At 38.7% G+C, this 25,255-nt stretch overlaps 1 protein-coding gene and 1 long non-coding RNA gene across 6 annotated transcripts in view; both read left to right on the top strand.

Annotated features, from left to right (window-relative positions):
* The window catches only part of DLC1 (DLC1 Rho GTPase activating protein), a 407,206-nt gene that overhangs the window by 121,679 nt on the left and 260,272 nt on the right, over positions 1 to 25,255 (top strand). The window lies entirely within an intron of this gene.
* On the top strand, positions 792 to 24,951 carry LOC309651767. Its single transcript, XR_014258378.1, has 2 exons — positions 792 to 12,818; positions 12,866 to 24,951. It is a non-coding gene; the product is annotated as an uncharacterized lncRNA (long non-coding RNA).

Raw genomic sequence — 25,255 nt, 5'->3', positions numbered from 1 at the left:
GCCCATGTGCCGTGTGCCACAACTACTGAAGCCCGTGCTCCTAGAGCCCATGCTCTGCACAAGAAAAGCCACCACAACGAGAAGCCTGCGCACCACAACAAAGATCCAATGCAGTCAAAAATAAATAAATAAAATAAATAAATTCATTTAAAAAATTCTATCTAGAGATAATTAGTGTATCTTTCAAAGGACTTTCTTCTTTGATGAGAAAATAGTACAGGTATGCTCTTACAATTACTCATTATTTTTCTTGGAATGAGGAAATCTTAGACCTTGAAAAGAATAATGTACAAAAAAAATTAACCCTAATTAAAATAGTGTCATTAAGACCTTGAACAATAAAAAGCATGGTAATTGCTCTATCTTCCTTTTTGTTTTCATGTTTGCTTTGTTTTGGTTCTCTTTTTTCTTTCAGAATGCTGCCATCTTCTGGTCAAATTACATATCGCTTCATAAACAAAATAAGAGATCCACACTATGAGGCAATTTAGGTTATATAAATTCACCTTTTATCATTAGGAGTCACCTATTTAAGAATTGTGCCTCCAATGTTCCAAAACCAGAGAACTTTAGGTGACTTTTCAGGAACTTTAAGAAGTTAAATTCACAGAGAATATTTGAGGACTTTCAGTGCTATCCAAAAATGTATATTGCACGGTAAATGCCGATGGAAGTACAGGTAAGGCAAAGTATCTCTAGGGCAGCAGTCCCCAACCTTTTTGGCCCCAGGGACCGGTTTCGTGGCAGACAGTTCTTCCATGGAATGGGGGGGTGGTGGTGGGGTTGGGGGGATGTGGTTCAGGCGGTAATGTGAACGATGGGTAGCAATGGGAGCGGCAGATGCAGCTTCGCTAGCTCACCCGCCACTCACCTCCTGCTGCGCAGCCCAGTTCCTAACAGGCTGCAGACCGGTACCAGTCCACGGCCCAGGGGTTGGGGCCCCTGCTCTAGGGGATATTTGGCTTTGCTGTATTTCTGTAAGAATCTATGGCTTAGTATGGTTAGGGAATTTTGACGTATATTTGCCATTTCCTCTCTACAAACTTTTAATTTTCAAAGTGGTTCCCCTTGAAAGAATCTTTTTATAGTATTTTATGAACACCCTTAATGGCCTTCTTACAACAAAGAGGATTCTTGTGGCAGACATCTGTCTTCTTGTCATAGAGTTGTTCATATTTATAACTTCTTTTAGAATGATTCATTAAATGATACATAATTTAAAGGGCTAGATTTGATGTGATTACTTCTTATTTCCACTAGTTTTTATTCCTTTTCATTGATTCCTTGAACAAAAGGTGGAGTTCTTACCATGTGCCGATCTCTATGGTAGGCACTGAAAATTGAAGGAGAAATAAGATGCCATCCCTGGACTTAAAAAGCATGCAATTTCGTAGATTCTTTTTAGCCAAGTCCTAAAAATCTCGTTCTACCACACTGTCCTTAACTTATCCACCAAAAACATCTTCATCCACCAAAACCAAAAGCTAGTAAATCACAGTGCAAGAGTTTGGAACCACTAAAAGACTCATTAGCTACTGCTTTTTGTCACTGATGGTTTCTACCAGATTTTCTTTTTTTTTCTTCCGTGATATTTACAATCTGCTGACACACATAATCCATGCTGAATAGCCATGAAATCAGCCACGGTTATCAATATTTAACAGGTGGAGAATACTGACACAGACCCACTGATTTGAGTCACTTGACAAGAACTAGGATTAATATTAGCTAAAAAGAGCAGTCTTGTCTTACTTCCGTCATGCGGAAGACTTTTGTAGGTAAAAGCAGGCAGTTACTTTGTCAGAGTTTGGGAATGATATCATGAGACAGAATCCTCAAGAAAGATGAAAAGTGTACTGACAACTCTAAATTTCCACTCTCCCTGTGCTAGTTATGAATCCATGAAACAAAGCACTCCTCCCCTCTCCCACACACCTACCTGCCTTATTTCTTAACATTTCTAACTCTACTATCCCTAAATCACACTTTCTGTTCTAACTATATTGTCTCTCCTATATTCATAAATTGCCTGATGAGTAGGGTGGTCGTGGGTGGGGAGAAGGGAAAGGAAAGGGTGCTGGGCTTCAGATCAGGGCATGACCAGAGGGTCATCCTGTGCCCTCTCAGTGCCAGGTCCCAGGGGAGGCTGCCCCGTTAAGGGGGACTTAGAGGCAGGAGGAACACACATCCTTCCTAATCCTCCCAGCCGCACTGGCAGCACCCCACTGTTCTCTGCCTTATTAAAAGAAAGCAGGGAACTGATCACATGCGTTGCTGAATGGTGTTTACTGGGTGGTGTGAAAATCCTCCCCATATTCTCTATAAGAGAAGGTAGGAGCCACTGCACAGGCAGGCAGTGTAATAGTTCACGGGAACAGTTAGTTCCTCACAGTCAGACCATCTCTTCATTCAGAAGACAGAACTAAGACTACATGGGGACATCTTTCTTCTTTTGGATACTTTTTCTTGGAGCAGTAACTAGAATACAATTTAAACTTTTTCAGATTTCATGCTGGTGAAAAAATCAGGAGAAAATTAGAAAATCTGCAAGCTACTCTAACAAGAATCCTAGATATCAATATTTCCTGATATTTTTAAGTTGACAATATACATATAACACATAATATATATTATAATGATAATATATAATATATAAAATATTATATATGTATAATCTCCAGGGTTTTTTTAACCCAAGTTTAATAAATGATTCATAGTTACATGTACATTATGCTCTTCTTTGAATTAGAATGGTAGCTAAGCTTTGAAGTATATAAATGATTTTTTAAATTTTAATCATATGCCAAAAAAAATAGCTGTTGAAATTTCCAATTTAAATAGTAGATGTAAAGAATTTAGGATTGAGCCAGCTTGCCCTTTGGCCTCTTGGGTCAGAGGTTAAGTTGAAGCTTGGATTTGAAATGCTCACTGTGGGGGATCTAAATCCATAACAACTACATGACAATTAACAGAGCATTTCTATTCCACTGAGACCTATTTTATTTTTTTAAACATCTTTATTGGAGTATAACTGCTTTACAGTGGTGTGTCACTTTCTGCTGTATAACAAAGTGAATCAGCTATATGTATACATATATCCCCATATCTCCTCCCTCTTGCATCTCCCTCCCTCCCACCCTCCCTATCCCACCCCTCTAGGTGGTCACAAAGCACCAAGCTGATCTCCCTGTGCTATGCGGCTGCTTCCCAGTAGCTATCTATTTTATAGCTAGCTATTTGGTAGTGTATATATGTCAGTGCCATTCTCTCACTTCGTCCCAGCTTACCCTTCCCCCTCCCCGTGTCCTCAGGTCCATTCTCTACGTCTGCATCTTTATTTCTGTCCTTCCCCTAGGTTCTTCAGAACCTTTTTTTTTTTTTTTTAGATTCCATATATATGTGTTAGCATATGGTATTTGTTTTTCTCTTTCTTACTTCACTCTATATGACAGACTCTAGGTCCATCCACCTCACTACAGATAACTCAATTTCGTTTCTTTTTATGGCTGAGTAATATTCCACTGTATATATGTGCCACATCTTCTTTATCCATTCATCCGTCAATGGACGCTTAGGTTGCTTCCATATCCTAGCTATTGTAAATAGTGCTGCAATGAACATTGTGGTACATGACTCTTTGAATTACGGTTTTCTCAGGGTACATGCCCAGTAGTGGGATTGCTGGGTCATATGGTAGTTCTATTTTTAGTTTTTTTAAGGAACCTCCATACTGTTCTCCATAGTGGCTGTATCAATTTACATTCCCACCAACAGTGCAAGAGGGTTCCCTTTGCTCCACACCCTCTCCAGCATTTATTGTTTGTAGATTTTTTGATGATGGCCATTCTGACTGGTGTGAGGTGATACCTCGTTGTAGTTTTGATTTGCATTTCTCTAATGATTAGTGATGTTGAGCATCCTTTCATGTGTTTGTTGGCAATCTGTGTATCTTCTTTGGAGAAATGGCTATTTAGGATTGATTCCTGTTTTAAGAGGCAAATTTTTAAATATTAAAAATCACAACTTAAAAGAAGATATAGTTCTTTCATTTATAGCATTTCCACACAAACCTCTTGAGCAGATAATGTCACGTTATAGGTATGTATAATTTGTCCTTCTTTAATGCTTTTTCTATTTTTTTGAATTCTTTTGGAAAATTATTAGATTTAGGTTAAAATTCAATAAAGCACTCCAAACCTGGAAATTATAGTAAATATTTTCATGAATCAGAGCAATACAGATTTATATATGTTCTGTAATGATAATTTATACTATTATATTATAATAATTATGGTAATTATACAGTTTCTTTTTGTATGAATGTACATTTACACATTTTACCTTTTTTATTATTTATAATAAGCTAGTTTTAAAATATTTTTATTTTAATTAAATAATTTAACTAGCCCCTTCAAAATGTTATTCATGAAGATTCAGTGATTTATGTAAGTAAATTTCTTAGCAGAGTGCTCGATGCATAGTAAGCCCTCTACCAATGATAGCTGTTATTATACTTCAGTTTATACAACAGATGTGCTCTTTAAAAGGAGTACATAAAATTATTTTGGCAAATTTACAACTATTTTAAATAGCATGTTTGCATTTTGCTTAAATTCTATGGAAGATTTTTCTGTGAGTTGAATCAGATTCTGGTATTTTCTGTACTAGCGTGAATTAAGGAGACTCACATGTGTGATTTAGAAAGGGAACAACTAAGCAAACCAACAGTCCATAAAGGACATGCCTGTCCTACATGTCCTAGCATAAGATGAGGAGCACTTTATAGCGTCAAGTTCCCAGAAAGATTGGGATATTCCACTACAGGGAAAAGTGAAAGAGGAAGGAGCCCTTTCATCATCGGGGAAACCCCACTGCGCACTTTTGTATTCAGAATGACACTAATGAATGTGGTCATTATCTGGGAAGCTGAGGATGATGGAAAAGATTAATAATTCAGTCACCCCTCTCTGCATCCATCTTAATAATTGCCATTTGGGTTTCAGTTATAGCCATCTTTGCTGCTGTCTGTAGCTATGCTTCTTCGTTGCTGTTCTCTGAGCCAAACCATGGTGGCTGCTGGTATTGGGGGCATCCCAACCATCTTACCTCATTGGGAATATTCTAAAGTATATATATTATAAATTTGAAATGCATATATTCCTGGAAAATTTGTTTATCTGGCTTTTTAATGGCTTAACACATAGGCTTCTTTCTATACGAGCAAAAATCTTGTGCTGAACAGAATATTAAGAGTTCTGTGTCTTTTAGAATGAAGCATATTGTGTACCTCTGTTACTTGCCTGTTTCTATCAATGGTGTGTTCCTTTGTGCTTGAGAAGATGAGGAAATACTTTACCCTTTGGTCAAAATATGACAGAAAGTTCACGAACCGTGTTTATCTCATATTTGTAATAATTCAGATACCAGCAAGTAAGCATCCATTTTATCAATGATGAATACAAACACTTAAAAAAGGGATTTCTGTGTTAGCGCCTGTGTTGGCACCTCTGAAGAAATGATGTTCTTGTCACACCATCATAGAAGAATTTGTTTGGACATTTTCTTGGAATGGTAGTGAGCTGACTACGAATCTTAGAACAATACTGCTGTTTGTGTACAAAATGGTTGTAACAAGCTACCCATGTAAACAATGGCTTATATTGATTGCAGTTCTCTCTATAAATGTTTAGTCTTTATTAGCAATTATTAAGGAAAGCATGAGTTTGAACCTTTGACTTGGAATTTTCTGGGGCTTTTAAAATAATGGATGATACAGGTCAATTCCCTTTAGCCCCATTTTTTTTCAGACATTTAGTATCGTATTTCCCATTATCAAAATCACACATGCACACATTTTAGAAAGAAGTAATAAATGGAACGTAAATAGTAAGGAGCTATAACTATTTCCCAATAAGCACAATCTCAAATCGCAGGTCAAATGAATCATCTCTCAGTCTATCTTAATGCATCTGTTACCTGCCTCCGTCATTCCCCAATGAATGTTTACAAGAGGATTTGGCTCTTGAGAATGAATCATTATAGAACCATAGCTTTTATTTGATCTGTTTATGATGTATTTGCTCAGTAGTGAAGATGCTTTTAAATACCAAATTTACCTTTTGGTTATTTACAGTTTATTTCCTTATTCAGTAATCGTTTATTGAGTGCCTACTACGTGCCAAGCATGTGCTAGATACTAAGATAAAACAGACTTCATCAAGGAGCTCACAGTTAAATAGAGAAACACACTAATAAACAACCAATTCTAACTTAGGGGCGGGATACCTAAACTAGCTTTGAGGGAATCAGGGAAAAACAATACGGAGTGAGTGCTCAAAAGTATTTCTTAAGTATTTAAGGACTGATGGAGCTACCCTGGTGGAGGTGTCAAGAGCCAAGGGAAGAACTTTTCAGGCAAAATGGTCAGTGGGAACAATGGCATGGAGGTGAGAAAGCAGGTGATTCGGTCTGGCCTAAGTGCAGGGCTTTGAGCTCAGAGTGGAAGCTGCAGAGGACGGTTACAGTCAGATCCAAAAGTGTCTCCTACAGCATAACAAAGATGAGGGGGCTCCATCAGAGGACACTGGGAGGAAGGGTTGCGCTGGAGACCATATGTGCATTTTGGAAAAAATCTCTTTTGCATGGGGATAGAACACATTGGAATAATTCTAGGAAGGGATTTTATTTTAAAGGCTTTTACGGTGATCCGGGCACACAAAAAATAACTGAAACATGAACGAGGTCATAGGAATGTGGAGGAGGAGGCATGGGTGGAGCCAAGATATATTGAAGAATTGTAATCCATATAGTAAAGTAATGTATCAGATGTAAGGAGTAAAGAGGGAGGAAGCAACACCTCTTAATGACTGAGCAACTAGAAAGATGATGATACCCAAGCAGGGAATGTTTCGACATCCATTTCTCCTTTTGAAAACCACCCTTAATTTTCATTTGAGGATCCTTCTGCAACATCCAGCTCATATGGTATGGCAAGGCTACCCCCAAGAGTACAGCATGTAACCCAGACCAGAGTCACTAAACATCCTGCAATTCTCCTGGCCCGAGGTGTGGGTGAGTGTGTGTGTCTGTGTTGCTGGTGGCTGAGTGAGGGGGGCTGGGCTCCACCTATCCTAAGCCAATCCCATTAGAGGTTGAATATCATGAATTTTGTGGGACCTACTAGAAAAGAGGCTCTCTCCTTTGCACTGGATTTAGAGTCACAAGAAGATGAGGCTAGGGCTGCTGTAGCCATCTTGCCACCCCTGAAGGAGAAACTAAGAAGGTAGCCAATATAGGGAAGGAGGGCTGAGTGAGGGGGCAAGAACAGGCAGGTTTTGTTGACATTGAGCCCTGTTCTCAGCCACACCTGAAGCCAGCCCTGCAACTGGACTTCTCAATTATGCATATCAATGTGCTTAAGTCATTTGCAGCAGAAGGAGTCCAATTGAATACAAATGCCTATTTTGTATACAAAATCCTATTGAATACAAGTGCCTCCTATTGAATACAAAGGAGTCCTATTGAATACAAATGACAGCTCCTGGGAAGGAATTTGAATATACATGTCTGGAGCTCCAAGAAGGAGAGATCTGCCATAGAATGTTATCTGTAGATAGATGATTTTAAGGGTGAGATAATCACCCAAGTGATGTGAGAAAGGACTGAGAGAAAACCATGGGAAACACCAACATTAGGTCAATCAGTCACTCAACAAACATTTATTGAGCACATGGCAAACTCTACATCAGTGAACAAAAGTGACAAAAATAATAATAATTATTATAAGTCCCTTCCCTTTTTGAGCTGATAGTACACAGGAGGAAAAAAAGCAACAAAAAGGTAAAGTATATTAATATGTTTAATAATGATATGTTCTCAGGAAAAAGAGAGATAGGCAGAATGGGTGAGATGTGGGCTTTTGGTGATCAGGGTGGGCCTCACTAAGAAGTTAACATTGTTTTTTTGAGTAAAGATTGGAAGGAAGTGAGAAAGCAGACCATACAGGTTCCTGAGGAAGAGCATCTCAGGTGGGGGACCGGCAAGGGCTGAAGGTTGCAGGCAGGAGGGCACCAGGTATGCTGAGAAACCAGCAAGTGAGTCATGAGCTAGTGCTGAGTGAGCAGGGAGAGGAACCAGTGCATCGGAAGCCTCGTGGGCCGTAGTGAGGACTTAGGCTTTGATTCTGAACGAGATGGGAAGCCTGGAGAAGGTTCTGAGTAGAGATGTCACATGATCCGACTTGGGCTTAAAATGGACCACTCTGGCTGCTGTGCTGAGAATAGCCTGTTCGCACAAGGGAGGAATCAGGGAGGCCGGTTAGAAGGCAAGTGTAACAGTCCAGGTAGGAGACGGAGCTGGGCCACGGTAGTAGCAATGGTGGTGGCAAAGATGTTCATATTCCAGATATATGTTCAAGGGGGAGAAAACATACTCTGATGGATTGAATGTAATCTGTAAGAGAAAGAAAGAAGTCAAGGATGTCTTCAGAGTTTCTGCCTGAGCTACTGGAAGAATCAGAGAAGACCCCAGAAGAAAGTGAATTGGAGCATCCAAAAAGTTATCAGAGAGCATTGTCGCAGAACACAAAAGAACATTGTTTTGAGAAGGAGGGCATGGTGAATGATTTTAGATGCCTAAGAAAAACCAAGCAAATAAAATAAAGAGTAAAAATTGCCTATTTGATTTATAACAACAACAAAAAAAGGAGGTCTTTGATGACTTTGGTGAGAAAAATCACCTTTTTTTTTTTTTTTGCCAAAGTCAATGATACCAAACTTACTAGACTATGAAAGAAGATGTGTCTACAGATTGAATAGAAGGAATGAACCTATTTGAAGCTCAACCAAATGCAACAAATCTACTCTATGCACAGCAGGCTGGGAGATGGGGAGAAGTTGAAGACGTGATGCCCGCTCTCTAGGTGTTTAGGGGCCACAGGCTACATATATGAGTATGAACACGCCGTCATACACAGTAAGCATTGTTGGAGAAGGGCCGAGCAGGAAGAGCATTGCTAACATCAGTACCACTTCTCTTTGCTCAGAAAAAAACTTCTGTTTGTTCTAGAAACTCTGAACCATTTACATTCAACCCTCACCTGCCCTCTGCAAGGGCTGTTTAGCCTGAAAGCTCAGAACATATGTGTTCTGGAGGTGAATCCAGACCACCTAGATTCACCTCCCAGGAATCAACTCAGTACACACATAAGAATGGCTAACATGGAAGGTGCTCCCCCCGCTGATAAAACATTAATATTTTGTAGTAATGTTTTTCCATGTCAGGAAGAACTGCCTTGCGTTTTCAGTTGGGTAGGATCCCTCTGTATCAACCTCAGGTCTTTCGTGACTTCCCTGCAGCAAATAAGAACTTGACCTTATTATTGTGTTGCTGCACGAAGGGTAAAGCCAACTCTTCAATCAGCCAGAGATGCCCTGACCTTGAAGGAGAAGGGGCCAGGGCTCTGTGGAAAGAAAGACGGGAGGTGGAGAAGGGAAGGAAGAAAAGAACACCACGTGAACTCATTTGGTGTCATGGAAAATATACTTCCCGAGGAGACAGACGACGTGGTGTTTAAGGCCCTTTATCACTGTAGGACATTCATCTCTCAGCTCTGAAGTGGGGATCAGAACCTTATCTGTTTGAAAACTCCCTATCACTTATTCCAACAAAACAGCTCGGATTTTCTTTTACACTCTGAGTTAGACATTACTGGAAAAAAAAAAAAAAATCAGCTGTTTGGAACACAGTGGTCACTTGAGGCCAGGGTCAAAGATTTGGTCCTTGACTGGACTGATCAGCTTACGCACAGAAAACTGTCCAAAAGCCACATTCAAATCCCACAACATGATTGATAATCGGAGCCAGAAGACAGAGTATGCTTATTTCTGTAAAACTGCTCTCTCAATTGAAAACCTCCCCAAAGCTCCTGTCCTAATTATATCATGTCATCCTCATTTGCCAATTTAACTCAAAAGAATCTCTCGAAACTCATTTCTATCGTGCCTGCTTTGCACTCGTGCTGGCGGGTAGGCGAAGCACCAAATTCATCCTCAAACAGTCCAATTTGATGAAGGGAAGCACACAGAAGGGAAGAATAAACCATAGAATGTTTCACTTCTACAAACAATGTTAACTAAAGATTATGGAGAATCTGATTTTAGGATTTCAAAGGATACAGGAGAGATTCAGTGTGTTGGACTGAAAAGAAAACAAACTCTTCTCAAAAACAAATAAGCACTGTTTTGTTTTGTGCTCTAATAAAGAAACAATATTGTACAAAGAAACAATTCATGAGAAGCTCTCTGGTAGGTGGAGGCTGCTTTTTCCTTTCCTTCCATCATGCCCCCTAATGAGGATTGAGCGGTGTGGGCTAACATGTAAGCAGCTCCCAAAAACAGGATGCTGAATGTATTACAGGATCTTTAAGGACAGCGTAAGAGCACTGCCAGCAACTCTCCGTGTCACACGTCCCAGCAGGTCAAGGTCTGGACTGGATGGACTGAGTAAGGAATATTCCATATCCTGAGTCATACACATTGCAGGTTGCCCTTCCACATGTAAAAGTCTGATCAGATCTAACCTTGCTGGAGACAGGACTGCACATGGTTGCAGATGTGAAGGGGAGAGAGGCACAGCAGGCAGGACGAGTGACCAGGACTAAATTGATACCCAACATTTTAAAAAGAGTGAGGGGGCTTCCCTGGTGACGCAGTGGTTAAGAATCCGCCTTCCAATGCAGGGGACACAGGTTGGATCCCTGGTCCGGGAAGATCCCACATGCCGTGGAGCAACTAAGCCCATGCGCCACAACTACTGAGCCTGCACTCTAAAGCCCATGAGCCACAACTACTGAGCCCATCTGCCACAACTACTGAAGCCCACACACCTATAGCCCATGCTCTGCAACAAGAGAAGCCACCACAGTGAGAAGCCCGTGCACCGCAACGAAGAGTAGCCCCCACTCTCCACAACTAGAGAAAGCCTGCGTGCAGCAACGAAGACCCAATGCAGCCAAAAATAAAATAAATTAAATAAAATAAATAAATTTATTAAAAAAATAAAAAAGAGTGAGGGCTTTTAAACAGACAGAGAACAAGGCAGAAGTGCAGAGTCAAAAGGAAAGCACACTGAATTGTATCCCACCCCATCCTGGTTTTCAGCATTACAAAAGTACAGTAACAGAGAAAGGAAAAGTGGCAAAGGTCATGGTTGGGAGAATGAGCAGCAGGAATGGGGGTTGGAGAGAAAGTATTCCGGTGCATGCAAGAAGGGAAGGAAGGAAGTGATGCAGGGCAGCGAAGAATGCGAGAGAGCCCCAGCGATTTCCACAGAAACCCATGCAGAAGGGGCCGCATGAACACAGCGGGACTGATGGGGAGGCTCTTGGAACGAAGGGCAGCCAAATGACCTCTGATCGGAGGTGAATCGGAGACAGTGGTCTGGAAGGAGTGAGGCCCATGCAACTGATTTTCCCCAAGCCCAAGAATGGGCGTACAGTTTCACTTGCATCTTGAGAGAGCACTTGAATGAGTAGAAAGAGAGATAAGACCCAGTCATGGACCAAAATTCACATCCTCTGCAGTTGAGCAGTTTCTACACTTTTTTATTCATTCTCTTCCAGTGTGTGCTCTGAGCTTAGGAGGAGGGACACTGAAATATAAGTCATGGCATCTAAATTCTATCCCCAGCTCTTCAGTTAATTATTTGGGGGGATGTTGTCTGGGCCTCAGTTTATTAATCCTCAAAATGAGGTGTTATCATTCATACCATCATGGTGTTAACACTCACACACCTCCCAACAGCCCACAAAGAACCTTGCAGAGGCCACAGGCTCCATGAGGCCGAGGCCACGTCTACTCTTGATCACCATCACATAGACCACACTTGGAAAGTGTCAGCATCATAGTGAATGCTCAGTGAATGTGCGTTAAATGAATTAAATTCGTCACCACCACAATCCATGAAGCAGCTAAAAGCAGAGCTGTCCTGGCTGCAGCAACATGGCACCTCCTACTTCAGCTGCCCTCTGCACCCTGGTGTCCCAGTGGGGGGAACGCCAGGACTGCAGGAAACCCCCTGTGAACACCACTGGACTGGACATAGAGGCTTCTCCTCTACAAATCATAGCTCTATGGTCCTCATGCAGCACACGTTGAAGTGTAGAAATTAATCTGGTTTGGCCCCCATTCACCTGACTGGAAGATCACTTTTCCCACTTCACCCTCTACTTCAAAGTCTTGGTCTTTAAACCTTCTTGCTGGTACCATTTCCCCCCTCCTTCGCAGAAGATGAAAGCATTTTTCCAGACAGGCCTGCTGTGAGTGACTTCATGGAAATGAATATCTTGTGTCCCTAATGTGCCTCTCACACGAGGAACTTCTTGTATTTATTTATTTTTAAGAATAGGGCTGGGAGGTTGACGTTTCCATTAGCAGTTGAGTGATATTTTTTTAAAATAAAAACCCTCCTCCTCGGTGAGACATGCCTCACATTCCCGTCTCCCCACTTCAGGCAGTTATGTGCTACTAAATATGCAGTGGAAATGACACATGTCTGGAAACCCAGCAGCAACACCGTCTCAAGGCTGCTTGCTCGGTGCTATACAATGAAGGTGCTGTAGGAGGTTAATTGAGGAAGGCAGACTCCTGGACTCTCAAAGCGACATGTGTGGCACCTTATGCATTTGAATCCGATGTACTCCAAGGCGCCTTTTGTTTGAGGGCTGATCACACCTATAGCAGGATGAAGGCACAGAATCACTGACCTTCTAGAGGATCCTGGAAACATCTTAGTGTCTTCAGGTGAACTGAGACCAGTAAGTCCTCCTACAAGGGAGGATAATACACCACAAAAGGGAATGGATCAGCTCCTCCTACAAGGGAGGATAATACACCACAAAAGGGAATGGATCAGCTCCTCCTACATAACCTTGGGTATCAGCAAGCCACGTAAGACTTGACTGATTGGATTCTATGGCCCAGTGTGCCCCTAATTCCAAAGGACAGAGGTAATCAGTTTAACTCAAAGTAATTTTCCTCAATTTATGTCAACGAATGTATTCCTACAGGGTACTCTCTTGACCTATGTGAAAGCTAGTAATAGGATAGAGGTTGTGAAATGGAAATTAAAAATGGAATTGGATGGCTAAGGATTATACTAATGGAATGCAGATTGGATTAAATGTAAATTAAGTATCAGAACAGGAGGACATTTGTCCCAGTTGAAGAGTGTTGAAAGTCTTTGGGCACTGATTTATCATCCAATCTCAAACACACCAAGTTTAATCCTCGGCAAAATTGAGGTTAATTAAGCATGAGGGGAAAACTTTTCAATTACCTTTTAACAAGCTCAAAAGAGATTCGTAGGCAACAATTAGTTCTTATTGTTTTGATGGTTTACAGATAAATGAATTAGAAATACGAGATGATTTTTCTTAAAATACACATGGTTTTATTTAATTAGAGAAAAGGTGTTTAGTTTTGCCTGATTTTTGAAAGGTTTGGAAAGAAGTCTTTAGTATGTGATAAATTTAAAAATCACCTAACCCTATGCCAAAAAGGGAATCTATGTAAGCTTAGAGATTTTTGTGCCAGTACTTAGGGCCACCAGGCACAAGGGGAGCTAAGAGTGGCATAACCCAGAGACCTGGAAATTTAAAAACAATGCTTGACTTGCGAGGAGGGAAGCAAACTGGGTGGGGCAAATCTGAAGAAAAAGCTGATGGGCTGGCATTCCATGCAGAGTTCAGAGTGTCATCTGAGAATCTGAGTCAGAAACCACTTTATTAGTGTTCTCTGGCTTCCTCTGAGCTCTTGCCTTTCCTCTAAAGCTGGAGGCTAGCCCTATATTATCCAAGATCTGGAAGGAGAGATCTTGGAGGAATTAAAGGAGGATATAAAAGCAAATATGTGAGCAAAATACACACCTGCACGTGCATACACATACACATGCACACGCGCGCCTCTCCTTGCTAACACTCAACGTCATAATTAACGAAGAAGCCACTGTAGGAATTTCTTCCAAATTTCAGAGAACTTCTTAGAGTGTAGAAAGAGTTAAGAGAGTATGTACCTTTGTACCTGGTTTCCTTTAGCCAAGTCAAGCAAATGCCACACAAGCATACAACTTTGTTCTTGATTGTTCAAGTTGTTGTTTTGGTGCCAGATACAAAGAGATCCAAACGAAATCCAATTTTGCAATCACCAAACACTATAAATATTTGAGGTTGCTTGGTGAAGTTAGATTTTGTTGGTACTGCAATGCTATTGAAAAATAAAGTTGTAGGATTCTTTTGCATGGTAGTAGGTTTGTTTGGTTTGGTTTTTGCTTTTGATCTTATGAGGAGAACACACGAAAATGACTAATGTGCTTAGTTTCTACATCATTGTAAAGCAATTTACAGTAATTTATTCTTTGCCTCTCCCATGCCTTTTGTGGAATAGAAAGAGCAATGACTTGGGATAAGAACTAGGTTCAATTTCTGGTTCTGTCACCAGCTTTATGATCTTGAACTAATTTCTTATCTGAGCTTCAAGCCTATTTATCCATAAAATAGGGATAGTTGTACGTAGTTCTCATGGTTACCATGAAGTTTAACGGAAAGTGCAAATGTAAATGCTTAGCATTCATTTATCCAATGACACCTATTAGGTCCTCACAATGTGCACGCTATGGGGCTACAGTGCAGAACCAGACAAAGCAAAGACTCTGCCCTTAGGAAACACATATTCAAGTGCAAGACAGATAACAAACTACAAAGAAATCCAAAGTCGGATACTTACAGGTTAGTTCCATGGGCTCTCATTCATAGATCTTAACAGAATTAGGATTTTGCAATGATTTATGAGAGTGTATGAGTCATGTTTCTATCCCCTACTAAAGTGTAGGCTCCTGGTGGTCGAGACCAACTATTGTATGCCATTAGCATGCACAGAGTAGGCAGATATGCGTAATTCCAGAAAAAAGGAATGACTGCATTGTAATAAGGGGAAAAAATTGAAAAAAAATAGAGGTAAGAGGGAGTAAATCTTTTGGTAGGGTAGTCTAGAAAGGCCTCTCTAGGATGCTGTAATACTTGAATGATGAGAAGAAGCCATCCATGTGGATGAAAAGAGCCAGAAGAGGAGAGGTCTAGATAGGAAATATCCAGAGCAAAGGCCCTGAGACAGCAAAGTGTGTGGAATGTTTGGGGAACGGGAAGGGGCCAGCAGTGAGGTCACACAGGGCCTACAGACTATGGTAAGTTTGAGTTTTATTCTAAACGTAAGTTCCTTTCCCTCTTCCACACCTCCCCTTGTTTATAGTTTTGTTTTAGTAAGAAGATTAACATACATTTAAAAAATAGGCAACAATACTAGAGGACAGATAATTAATCATGGATTATGAGAAACAGATGTGCCTGTTCAAAAATGGAAGAGTTGTGAGGTAATGCATCCAGGAAAGGTGAACCTATATCCGAGTTTACCTCTCACCTAAGGCTTAGCCTTGAGATGATTATGTTATCAGGTGCTTGGCTCCCACTTTAGAGAGTACCCAGAAATCTGACTGCACCAAGACAAGTGTTCTAATTTCACACTTTGGTGCCTCCACTCTGGAGGATGTCGAGGAAATTTTTCCAAGCCAGACTATTTACAATGCTCCCGAACACAGACTGTTTCTCCAGTTTTACTGGTTAACTTCCAGCAAGTCATTGAATCTTCACTGCTCAGCTTCTACATCCTTTAGTGTCACTGAGTTCATCTTCCCTGAAAATTTTATCCTCAGCTTCTAGATTGATTCCGCAGACTAGATGAACTTAGTTTGTGCTAATTCATCTTTGCCCTGTAAGCAGCTTCAGTTTAAGCCACTGCTCAATACTTTCTTCCTTATGGGCAAGAAACTGGCAAGTTCTGCTGATTTTCTCAAATGCTTAGTAGTTGACAGTCTACTGTGTCCAGTGACTCTGGCTCTGAGTTTGGATTTATTTCTTTGGTTTTAGGACATTTTCCATTCATCCATCTTCTTCCTGCCTTGACTGTTGGAGGTCTATCTTAGCTTGGCATTCAAATCATTACCTAGCCCATTGCCCAGCATCCAAGGCCATGACTTCCTTGTAGAAGATTACTGATAAATGGGATTGATGAGGAGAACTCTTGGGCAGCAATACCAATGTCAGCTTCTTGAGTTCTGCCTTGAGCAAGAAGCTTGAGGCTACTCCTTCCTCAGGGAAATTTGATTTCGGTAGGGGAAGTTTGCCAAAAAGTTCCTGGATAATTTGTCTGGAATTTTCTTTGAAATATGCAAGATAATAATATGTAATGGAGATTTTTTTTAAGGTAGGTTACTTCTTTAAAATGATACCTGAAATGTATATTAAATGACATTGAAAAATATTGTGTTGTAATGTAAAATAAAAAAGAGAAGGAATATAATACTGTGTATGCAGCATAAGCCCCACCATGTAAACAATTAGCATACAAAGATGAAACAAACCAAACTGTTGACGATGTTTATATCTGGGCGGTGAGATTATGGATTGTTTTAAATTACTATTTTCTTCACAGTTTTCTGCATTCAATAATTTTTAGAGACACGGATTACTTGTATAATCAGAAAAATTACACTATTTATAAAAGAAAACACATTATGCAACCAGAACACACAGGATAAGTGTCATCCTCCTAATTCTTTGTGGTCCTCAACCTGGGGCACGTTAGAATTAACTGGGGGAAAAATAAATAAAAATAGACAAAGGGGGCTGGAGGAAACTTTTGGAGGTGATGGATATGTGTGTGACCTTGATGGTGGTGATGGCTTCAGGGTTGTATACTTATCTCCAAAGTCATCAGTTATAAACATTAACTATGTACAGCTCTGTGTCTGTCATACTTCAGTAAAGTGAGATTTTTAAAAAATAATTAACTGAAGAACGTTTAACACTTCCATTTCCCAAGCTGAACCTTGTATAAATTAAATCAGAAACAGAAACCCAGGCATCAGTATTGTTTAAGTTTCCAGGTGATTTCAAAGTGCAGCCAGGGTTTAAAACCACTGTTAGACTAATTAGATAGCTTAGGTCAGTGGTTTGCAACCCTGACTGCAATTAGAATCTCCAGGGGAGCTTTTATAATACCAACGTATGTATGGTCCCTAACCCCAGGTTCTGATTTTAATTGGTTTGTAGTGGGGCCCTGGAAATAGTATGTTTTAAAATTTCCCAAGTGATTCTGATGTACACACACCCCCTTAGGTAAATTAACACGCATTGCGTGCATATTCACCCTGGGCAAGGAAGGCCCTGTGCTGAGTGTCTTATGTGCATTTAATTCTCAAAATAATCCAATGAGGTGGGCTTTATTATCCTCATTTTACAGAAGAGGAAACTAGGACTCAAGAGACATACAATAAATTGCTCAAGGCAACACAGCTCATTTGAACCCAGGTTGTTCTGTCTCCCGTGGGGATAGGCAAAGAATGTATTCTCTCCAGTTCTGGGAGGATGCTTTCTAAGTAGCCTAATGGAGAACCCAGCTTACCCACTTTTAAAATGTTGATACAGTAGCTCTTCATAAGTTTTGCCTTTAGCAGTTGTCCCACTCCTGTCAAACTCCATCAAGTGTAAACACATCTGCAGTTTGCTACGCATTTCTGTTTATTCTTTCCATGATGCCTAAATAGTATTAGTTTAATTTCATGTATGTTTTGGTACATATTGTAATGCTTTAGAACTTAAACTTCCTACTTGTTAAAAGTTATAACAGCATCTCATTGCTTAACTTTATGTCACTGTCCATCGTCTCTCCTGAAATCGTGGCATGGTTGATATTTTTATTTTATTTTTTATCATTTTTTTGGTAATAAACAGTTAAGAATATTTTGAGAATTCCTTAAAGAATTTTGCAAAACTCCTTAGACAATTGAAAGCACTCTTGGATGTCACAAAACCAGTTTTTGGATTGCTGTTCCACACAAATTTCAACATCACTGGATTTGCTGAGATTTCCTCTCTGATGTTGTATTTAGAATAAGTTGTGTTTTGCTAAACCGGTTGAAAGTAAACTTCACCTCTTCCAATAGTAGCAATTACCCCTGACCTCAAGCGGAGCTGCAGGTGCACTTGGACAGCAGAACTGGGCCGTTTTCATTTATAATCTGAGTCTCAGGTCTTGAAGTAAAACTCATTTGCCCAGATTTACATAGCATTACCTGAGCATAACATTACCCAATAAAGCCAAATTGATGGGTTAAGGATACAAAATAAGCCACTTCAGTTGCCAGGAATTCCAAATCAGCTTATGGGCCAGGTTTTGTGAGACAGCAGAGAGGACAGAGAACAAATACTGTTTAAAGAGACAATTTGTAACTGTTTCGCATAATAAAATAGGCATCACCTTTCAAATAATTTGGAAACAAATATCTTCCACAAGCTTGCAATGTACCATAGTCTTCTTTTGAGTAACTTTGTCAGTGAGTATATACAAAAAGGGAAAAGAAAGAAAATCTAAAAGTAATGGCCATCTTGTGTGCTTGGGTTCATATCAAAGGGAATCTTTTCTACTCACCACCTCTTTTTTATTTCTTTTCTCTGTTAACGTTTTCATCTGGCTCCTTCCTTAGCAGGAATTTTATGTTGTACTTTCAAGGATATTGTAACCCTGTGTTCTGTGATTATTTGGGAAAGAGAAACTATAATGGATAAAATGGAAAAATATTTAATGTTTGTTTCTTAAAAGAAAAAAAAAGTCTTATTATATTTCTTTCACCTATTGTAGGCCAGAAGAAAACGAAGGAGGTAAATTAATAATAGTCTATGCTGCTAAGCAAACCCATAAGAAAGAATACTTACCAGAGAAATCAAGCACTTTTTGGAGTAAATGCAAATCAAAGGTCATCCCCCTTTCTTCGACTTGCATATTGGAAAAGAGACTTGTTCTGATAACGTTGATTTCAGTTAATTAGTAAGTTAGACTCTTCTGACTTACAGCTATTAGTTCCAGAAAAACTTAAGGTGGTTAGGAGAATGTTTTTTATAGAACAAAATGTTATAGCACGATTAGCTTTAAAGATTTAACTGGGGATTTTAAGAAAGTCCTTATCTCTTTTAAGATAATACCTAGTTTATGAGAATATATACACAGGTATTTTTATAAAATGTGTACCCTAAGTGGCATTTATATTTTTTATTATCAAGTAGCCCTCTTCTAATTTCTTCTAGACATTTTTACATCTTCAGGGGATGTAAAATTTCTAATAACTTATTAATTTCTATATCTTATTAAAATAATAATTTTAATTTCTTATTAAAATTTCTAATATCTTATTACTTCTGAATATTCATACAACATTAAAAAATAGGTGTTTTTTGTCCATCTCGATTTTCATAAGACTACAACACATCTGTTGCAAAATATCTCAACTATTATAATTCCCAGGGCAAAAAAAAATTTGAAGATGAAAAGAATTGGAATTTGAATCATGAGAGGAGAATCAACCTGTCTTCTTGTAACTTTATTCAGAATTTCACAATCCTTGCTAAACCCTAAGGGAAGGGCCAAAAGCAATAAAACAGCAGAAACCCGGTAAGAATGTGCCAGAGTTCAGAGAACAATTGCCCCAGGCTTAACTTCATGACCTTTAATCTGTTTGGGGCATCAGTGATTTTTCTATACGCATCCTACAACGTGACCAAACTCAGTTCCTGCACTATTCTTCCAGTTCTTCCACAAGCCAGAGTCATAACAGTAAAATTCAAACTTGACTTTTGGTGCTGAATTCTTGGGGTAAATTTGCCCCCTGAGAAATACAACAGTTTTCTTTGTTGTGGTGTATTTGAACTATGTAGGCGTCAGACAGTGAATTAGGATGTCATGTCTAACGCAGGGAAGGACTTTTGTGAGGTTTCTCTGACTTATGTTTATGAAATGCTTTGCCCTCGACGACCTTCCAGAACGCTAAAATAAGTATCTGAAGAGTGAAGTGTGATCTAGGAATAAGAAGAACATTAATCAGGAAGTCAGGAGACCCAGATTTCCGTTATTGACATATCATTTATGAGCCACATGACCTTCAGAAGGGAAGTTTGGAAATCATTTATTAAGGTCCTATACTAAGCTCATAATTTAATGAAGAATGTAAATTAACACAGATTACTTTTACATAATTCAAGAAGTGATATGCAAGCATTTGGAAAAATTCTAAAGAGACAGAGAGAACTGAATAATCAATTGTGTTTGGGCAGTGCAGACAGACTTGTCTTGAGAGATTTCAATCAGGACTTTGAAAAGTAGTTGCCAAGTAATCTGGTATGGTGAAAATATACAGTGCAGGAGAAGGAAGGACAATTTAGATAAAATGTAAATTGAAGCAAATTGTGAAAGACTTTGCCTAACTTGCTAGGAATTTGGGCAACTCAAGCTCTTTGACCTAAATTTCCTCATCTTTAAATAAAGGAATTGGACTGAGTGACTTCTGAGTTCATGGCCAGGTCTAAAAGTCTAAATAAGATGACATTAAAAAGTTCAAGAGGAAATGCCTTGTGTGATATCTGGCCAAATGATATCAATTCCTGTAAAGATAATGCCAAGTCAGTAACTATTACTCCAAACTCCAGAAAAATAACTTCCCCTGCATCATAGTAACAGTGCTTAATTGAAAAAAAAGATTTCTTTTTTTAATGAATCAGTACTACTTTGTGTAATACACACCAAATGAAGTCTTTCCAGGGCTTCAAGTTGTATTACTTAAAATGTTATTCTAGAATGATACAGCTACAAACTGCATTGGGTGCCCCAAAATTCATATCTTGAAGCCCTAACCCTCAATGTGACTGTATTTAGAATATTGAAGTAATTTAGGTTAAATGAAGTCATAAGGGTGGGGCCCTGATTCGATAGGATTAGTGTCTCTATTGGAGGAGACAAGAGAGCTTGCTGTCTTCCCTTATGTATTCAGAGGACAGCCCATGTGAGGGTGCAGCAAGGTGGCCATCTCTTAAGCCAGGAAGAGAGTTGGTACCAGGAATCAAATCTGCTGGACCTTGATCTTGAACTACTAGCCTCCAGAACAGTGAGGAGTAAATTTCAGTTCTTTAAGCCACCCAGCCTATGGTATTTTGTTATGCAGCCCATGCTGACTAATACAGGTAACCAATAAATGATTATGTGCTGTGGGACAGATTTTTTTAAAGTTTCATTTCAGATAGCAAAGTGTTTTTAAAATGTGATTGCAATATTTAGAATATTTGAATTATTCTTTATGGTAATGGTCAGTCTCTAGAAAATAACATATTTTAACTGATGTGCAACAATATGATGATTATAAATAACAACCCTCCCAATGATGTCTTATTTCATTTGAAATGAGAACAGTCATTGATTTCATCAATGATTTATCAAAATCATTGATTTTCTAATTTTTCTACATATCTGAACTTTTTCAGTGAGCTAAATATTAAACATGCTATGTGGCTAATGAACTCGGTGCATAAATGAATTTCAAACCAAACGTGTTCAATTTTCAGTTTTCTTTTTTCTACTTCTAAAGGAGTTCTGTTTATATTCATACCTATACTAAAAGCTCTGGTCATTATTTTTGGTGTTCACTCAGTATGAATCTTTTCACAACTGCTTAGTGCCAGATACTGCATTGGGCCCTGGGAATAGACAAAGGTGAAGATGATAGACCCATTCCCCGTTCTCGCTAAGCTCACAAGTCAAGCCCATATGACAATGAAACTGGAAGTGATGGACAATAAAATATGTTAAGGGCTATGATAGAAGTGCAAGTTGCTGTGGGAGCCTGTAGCAAGATCATCTAACTAGTTAGAAGGGCCAGTAAAGGCTTCCTAGAAAAAGTTTTATTTAAGCAAAGCCTGGAAGGAGATCGGCATATATAAGGTAGCAGTAACTATGTCAAATGAAGAAAGTTGAATCAGTAGGAATTAGCCAAGCAAAGAAGCAGAGTATGAGCTTTTAGGCAGAGTAAACATCATGTTCAAAGGTCTGAGGTGGAAGAGCATTGCCAATTACAATAACAAAAAGAAGTTCAGTGTGGCTGAAGGGCAGAATCCCAAGATGCTGAAACACAGAGAAGCAGGGATCCAGGGACAAATCCATTAGCCTGTTTTACTCTTGACCTTCACTGAGTAAATCGAGAACTGTGCCTCTGACTATGCACTGTAGAACATCAGCATTGGAAGGGCTTTAGGAAAACAAGCTTTTGTTGTTTTAAGTAAACAAGCAGTAAAAGGTTGTGAAACCTTTCACAGGTTTTATATATGAGTTCAAACATATTTTTTCCATCTGACTCAGAAGAAATGCCACATATGTAGTTGAGGAAAAGAATTCTTTAGATGGTGTGAAACCCCTGACCAGAATGCCCATCTCCACTCTCTCTCCCTGGGAGTTCCTCTTCCAAGAACTGGACAGGGCAAGCCTCCCCTTGGTTTAACTCATGTAGCCTGTCTGGTTTGTAGCCTCAAAGAGCAAAGCCACCCTGGCCACCATTCAAGGCAAAGTGATCTATGTTAACAAGGACAACTTAGAAGGCAGAATATCATCTGGGACATGAAAATTATATAGTATCTTTGGGAAAAAAAGGCTTTATTTTCTAATAAAACGAATTTACTGTGGGGCTTTGTTGTTTTGCTAAGATGGATTTTTCTTTAAGTAGATGTCTGTGCATTTCGGCTTTTGTCTATCCTCTCTACAGAACGAGCAGATTACTTGAGTGAGTTAGAATACTGGTATTACTGATAGGTGTGGAGTCAGTGTTGTAAATGTTCTGGCCACAAATTTAATTTATTTTTTACAAAATCATAGTTATCACAATTGGCTAATGATTCTTCTTCCCCAAAAGACAATGTACCATATACATATTAATGACAAAATAATGACTGGGCTAACAGATTATTATTTTATTTATTTAAAGCAAATTCACATAGGGAGCTTCCTAAACAAAAAGATCCCCCTATATTTCCTTTTCCATCTGATGGCTTTCTAGGTATGCATATGTGAATATAAGCCTATGTTCACAGCACACGTGTGTCATGTGAGTGCACACACACACACACACACACACACACACACATATCACAGGTAACAGTGACCTGCTTTTTAATTGAAAAGTGTTTTTAAACAATTTTCTTAACGCAACTACCCCAAGAAGCTAAAACTTAAAAATAAATCCTTGTTTAACAGGACATAGACTTTATTTTAAATGAAGACTCGTGAGTATTTTCTCATGCAGTGTCTTGTTGATAGTCTCTTAAAAGACTATCAATATTTCAAATGTATGTCTTTATTAAAATAAGTATATTCATATTACTGTCCTATAGATATAATAAAAGTTAAAAGTCTAGGTGCAAAATATGTCCCCAAGAAGAGCTATTACCCATCTCTACAAATCTCTAAATGAATCATGTTTTGAATTGGAGAATAAAGGAGGACTTTCCAACTGTTTAGATTTGATAACAAATTACTCAGCTTTAACTATAGTTCTGGACAATTTGTTTAGGCATCAAACTCATCTCTACTGTTATATATTTTTCACCTCACTTTGAAAAATGAAAGGACCAATATGCTTATCCACGCATGAGTGAGGATTCTGCTTTTTAAAGGAGGACAAAATAATTCATCTAATATTACAAAGCAGTGGTTAATGCTTAGCCAATGGTAAATATTTATTTGACCTCGTTCTTATCTCCTTGTTATCCCACATCACACCAAACAATGTCTCTTAATGGAAATGTTAAAAATCAAAAGCCAGCGTATCTGTTCATAAAATCCTTGAGACCGTACAGATCCTTTCATCTCAAGCACAGAAGTCTACAGACGAGGAAACTGAAGCCAGGAGAGGGGGTGATCTCCCACCCTAGGGCTTCCACGTGTAACTTGAGTAGGAACTTAGTAGCATAGCAGGATTGGAAGGCAGACAGTCTGGCTCCAAGACCTGCCTTCAGCTGCAGTGCTCCATTGCCTCTTTCTAGTTCCATTAATGTTTCACATTTTTTAAATCATAAAGCTCTCTCTGCATAACTTCCTTTTATCTCTTTATAAGCATATGGAGCCATTCAGCATATAATGGGAAACACACTCTATGTGTAAAATGCAACAAAATTAATTACTAATAAAGATTTATTGATCTCTTAACAGTGTGCAAAGCACTCTATAGATGTTTTTGAGAGCACGAGATCTGACAGTAAAATAATGATACTAAAATTTTTATTTTACTCTTTATACTTTCCTGTGTTTTCTACAAGCAGTGTCTGGCATATATGAATTAAACATTTCTTGAATGAATGGATATATGTTATTATATGCCATGAAAATGAATTTAATTTAAAATAAGAAATGTCAAATCAAATCACTAAAATATAAACTACTAAAACCAGTTTCTTTTGGAATTTCTTTTGAGAAATATGTCAGAACATAGACATCCACAAAAATATTATTTTTCTAAGTCAGGGGTCAGCAAATTTTTCTATAAAGTGTCAAATAGCAAATATTTTAGGTTTTGCAGGCCATTTGGTCTCTGCCACAACTACTCAATTCTACTGTTATATTGCAAAAGCAGCGTGGACAATACATAAAGCAATGTACGTGGTTGTGTTCCAATAACATTTTACTTCTGGATACTAAAATTTCAATTTCATATAATTTTCATGTGCCACAATATATTCTCTTTTGTTGTTTTTCAGACATCAAAAACTGTAACTTACAGGCTGTACAAAAACTGGGGAGAATGGATTTGGCTCAAAGGCAGAGCATACACCTCCTTTTTTAGTGATCATGTTGGAAAAGTGAACATTACCATGATAGTATAGCATGACATCAGTGGTAAAATACCTGGATTTGGAACTGAATCCCAACTCTGTTTCCTAGTCTGTGACATTAGTTTCTTAAATTCTTTTTGCTTTAGTTTCTTCATTTATAAAATGAGGATAATAATAGTACCTTCCTCATTAATGCACGCAAAGGACTTAAATGATGCTTGGTATATAATAAATACTATGTTTGTGTATGTATGTTTACTAAATAAATAACCTCATTGTTTAAAAGTATTTGGGACTCCTTCAGAAAGACGTTCAAAGCCAATTTACAAATCATGGAAAAAAACATCATTATATTATCATTACCTTATTCATGAAAACTGTTCTTGAATTTGTCCATTTCAAAAATCTAAATCTAAATCAAACATCTTTATCAAAAATTTACTTCAGAAATTCTGCTTCTTGAAACCTGTCACTAGATTTGACTGTTTAAAAATGTAATTATCTTGA

Source organism: Balaenoptera physalus (assembly GCF_965194825.1).
Source record: "Balaenoptera physalus genome assembly, chromosome: 21".
In the NCBI taxonomy this organism is placed as follows: Eukaryota; Metazoa; Chordata; class Mammalia; order Artiodactyla; family Balaenopteridae; genus Balaenoptera; species Balaenoptera physalus.
Note: the sequence above shows the minus strand (reverse complement) of the source record. Positions and strands in the feature narration are given on the sequence as shown.